Genomic DNA, 4,471 nt, shown 5'->3' on the forward strand with positions numbered 1-4,471 from the left:
AAAACTCGAATGAAACAATGGAACGTCGTTTTTGGAAACACTTAGCTACTTTCGTTCGGTTTGAAAATCTCACATTTTTGTCTCACACCCAAGCTATAAAAACTTAGCTACTCATAAYKGAAAGTAAAAAATAAATGACGGAAAGTAAAGACATAAATGTAAATTGCTTAAAAATAAATAACGATAAAGTAAATGACATAAAATAAATAACGAGAATGTAAATGACGGGAAAATAAATGACAAGAAAATAAATTGCGGAAAGTAAATGACAGAATGTAAATGACAATAATCGTAAAGGAACGTAAAATAAAGAGCGGAAAATGAAAGACGAGAACTTAAAGATGAAAACTTAGAAACTCAAGAACTTGAAGAACTTCACAAAAGATTCTTCACAAATCAGYTCTAACTAGCTGATTTTGAAGTGTAATATATGTTAATGGCTTCCTAAACAAGTGGGTAAACACTCCTATTTATACAAGGAGTTGAGCACAAAACAACAAAAATATTATCCAAGAGTTAATACCCAAAGTTTAATACAAAAAGGGATCCTATGCTAAATATTATCCATTGGTCCAAAACTTTCCAGATTTCTAAAATCTTCCAGCTGGCATCTGGCTGTCCTCCATTCAGCATCCAAAAATCAGCAGCTTAATCGTTAAGCCCTTGCCCAACCGTATGTGCATCAGATGGGTGCTGCTGCAGTGCTGTAGCATTAGGCTGTTTTACAAAAAATTATCCGTTAGCTTATATTTTTATGCCCCAACAAGTTAAACCACAATATTTTAGCTCCATAACAAAATAAAAGAGAAATAAATTAAAATGACTCAAAGTGGGAATGAAAGATAACTAATTTAAGCTAAAAAGACGTAAAACGGATGCATTATGTGTTGAATTCTCAACACCTATCACACCCCCAAACTTAAGCCGTTGCTTGTCCCCAAGCAACAAAAAAGACAAATGTAAAGACTCAATTGTAAAAAAAATCTGCATGATCAAGGCATTAAGTGCCAACCAAACAAGAGTTATACATACGTGAGGTTCATAGCTTTTCATAATTCCTAGATGAGTTTATTCAAAACCAAACCATTTTATGTGAACCATAGGCTAGCCTTCCCTTTTCTTTGTTAGTTCAAACACAATCACACCTAGGATCAATAGGGCTTAAAGGGGTTAACTCTCTTTGGCGTTTTCTTTTCTCTCATTGCCTTTTTCCAATTATACTCCATATATGAATATTTTCAAATTTTTGGGCACTTTGGCCTCTTTTGCTTGGAGTGTGCACATAGCCCCTATGGGACTTTTAGTGTGCTAATTCGAAACACATAGTCCCTATGGGACTTTTATTGTGTTTACCCAAACCCTTTTGGTGATAAGGAGTCAAATTAGAGCTTTGCTCTTTGGTATTGACTTAATATCCTTATATAAACGCCTCCCCCAAACTTGAATATTACAATGTCCTCATTGGAGCTTTGTGGGGTGGAAAGTGTGTAAAAAGGGTGCAAAAAGGGGTGATCATGAGTAACGAAAAGAAGGCCTAAATCATGTCCGATTGTGCGTTGTGTGATCAAATGATTTTCCCAAAAAGTGGTTTGCTAGTTCTAGTGTGGAGCAAAATGATTTGGGTGAATGACCAAGAATCCTTAAAATTACTCAAGCTATGAACTCATGTACAGAGGTCTTATCCGAAGTGATTATGCAGGAAAATAAAGCTAATAAACAAGTAAAAAGTATTCCCAACTCAAATAAACAAAATATGGAGACTAAAGTATGTGATAGAACCTGTCCTACTCCGACGGAGTAGGCTGTGTGCGCCGAACAGCCGCATCTAGTTCTGCCTGTAGCCGTGCATTTTTCTTCTTGTAACGTGCCAACTTTTTCTTCATCTTTGCAATGGTACTTCCAGCCCGCTTCTCCAGCTCTTCAATCGTACCACTGTTCCTCTTTTCCAGCTCCTCTCTGAGTGTCTTAAGTCTTTTCCTTGCTTGCTTTTCATGACGCTTTATCGTGGCCGCAAACTCAGCCTGCATTGCATCAATCTTCTCGACCATCTCAGACCGATGGTCCATCAAGTTGTCCATCATACTGCTGCCCTGTGCAAACAGATCCTCCAGAACCCGTGCAATTCCCGTGTTTTCCCTGCCTCGGTCACCTCTTTCTCGGAGCCGTGAGACTGCCTTCATATCGATCGTCCATTTGTCCTCGCTTTCTTTGATTTCCAGATCGTCGGTATACCGAGGTACGCCCTTTTGCAACAACATTTTACTTAAGAGGCCCGGGAAAAACAACTTCCCTTGATTCCGTCTTGCACAATAGAGAATTGCTTTTTCGATGACTTCGCCCACATTAATAGACTTCCCTACAATGGCACAATATAGAAGGAGAATTCTCTCCACCGATACAGAACTGTCGTGGGTGGTGGGGTGGAGAGAGTGCCGAACAAAGTTCATCCAAACGTTGGCGTTAGGTGTTAAGTTGGAAGCCCTGAATGATCGCAACATGTAGTTGCTGTGAGAGTCCCAAGCAGCTCCGGGCTTGCCCAACTCTCTACCTATTTCGTCTAATTTAGCCTGGGAGGCCGTGAGGGAGAGAGTAGCAAATTCGGTGTGTGTTGGGGGAGAAATGCCTAAGAAGCGGTTGATGGCCTTTGCCGAGAAACTAACCTTGACACCCCGGACCATGATTTTAGTGGTGCTCATCACACTAGCCTCTGCGTAAAATTCTCTAACCAAAGTTAAATTGAATGAGTTTTTGACTTCACACAATGTGTGCCAACCGTGCTTTTCTATGACCTCACATATGAACTCAAACTCCTGAATGCTTCGATGATCAAATCCTTTGTCAGGCAACACTCTTTTATTTTTAAATTTTGCAAAAACATCTCGTGCCTTATTGGAACTAAACCCCTCAAAAGGCAGCTGGGGTCGTGTGATGGTTGTGGGTCTGGGGGTGGATTGGAATCCTGATGGGCCTGCTGGTTCGGTTTGGGTGAAGGATCCCTTTCGGGATGATTTGCGTGGTGGTTCCAAAGATGTTGGAGTTTGGTTGGTTCTTTTTCTCGAAGGCCGTCTGTCCATGGGTTTGGATTTCCTTGCAAATACCCTCCCTAGACCTTTTCTTTTCTTAGTGGGTACAGAAGTCCTACCCCTAAGATCAGCTTCTAAGTCCATTGCCATGGTAGGTAACTGTCTGTTTGCTTCCTCAACCGACCGTGTACCCATGTCAAATTCCAAAGGGTTTTCAACAGATTGTTCACAGTTATCAGTTTCTAAAGATTGAAACCCAATGTTCTCAGTCACAGTGTGAGGAGTAGTGTTGCTGACTACAGTGTGCTCAGGTAAGTGGGTGCAAGACTGATCATACCAAGTCAAAAGATAGACTTTGGGTTTATTGAAACTAGTGGGTGGTGGTGATGAGATGGCCGTGAAATCATCTACCTCCATAGAGGAATCGGAGGTTGTAAGGCCATCTAAAAAGGAGTTAGGGCAAAAATTGAGATTTACCTCAGGACCCAGTTTAGGGTTGGCTCTTGCTGTGATGATGGTCGGAGTGGCGTCTGCGAGCGAAAGGGATGGTGGTGGCGAAGGAGTGACAGTGCGCGGAGATGCACGCGGGTAGATGATACTGAGGAATGGATATTTCTTGGGGGGTCGCCGTGTCTTTGGTGGTGAATCGGCAGTGGCCGATGGTGAGTGTGTTGGCGACGAAATCGTGGTGAGTAATGGTGGAGGCGACGGCGTATGGTTTGCCTGAGGAGGGTTTGCATTGAAGGGGGTATCGACCGGAGGCAGTGGTGACGAGGGAGGAGATGGCGAAGGGGAATCGTCGGCGACTAGGTCAACCGTGTCTAGTTCTCCGGTTCGAGCGGCGATGGTGCAAGCCCGCCGGCGGTTTCGTCTTCGTGCCGGCGGTGGGGGAGGGTTGCGTATGACGAGCTTCTTCGATCGAGCCATAGGGTACACCGACCGTGACCGTGAGCGAGGGGTTTGGGGGTGTGATTGTGGGAGAGAGTTTGAGAGTGGTATGGATTGATGGAGCCGGTATTGATAGGCCGGCGGTGGTGATCATGGCTTTGAAAAACTAAAGGGTCTCATCCTCATTAAAGCCTTTTGTTTCTTCCTTTTTGAAAATTGGCGGTTGAAGGAAGAACCAATGGACAAAGGGGATGCATGAAGAGTAAGAACTTGCATCATTGAGTGGATGGTACCTGCATGGGAAACAACAAAAAGCCAGATAAATTTATCTGCTTCTCCAGACTGCTGTTGATGTCAGTGTACTTTTAATGACTTTCTCCATTTTGTCTTTATCCCTATTGGACCAGAATATTCTAACAATCAGCAAAGTAATCAGCCTTTCCCATAACTCTTTCAAAATTATCCTGCATTTTAACAAACTCATTAAAACATAACTGCTCTTATCTAAAATAATAAAAATAAAAATAAAAAGGAGACGTATTTACAAACACTTTTGGACC

Source organism: Cynara cardunculus (assembly GCF_001531365.2).
Source record: "Cynara cardunculus var. scolymus isolate 2C chromosome LG 10, CcrdV1, whole genome shotgun sequence".
In the NCBI taxonomy this organism is placed as follows: Eukaryota; Viridiplantae; Streptophyta; class Magnoliopsida; order Asterales; family Asteraceae; genus Cynara; species Cynara cardunculus.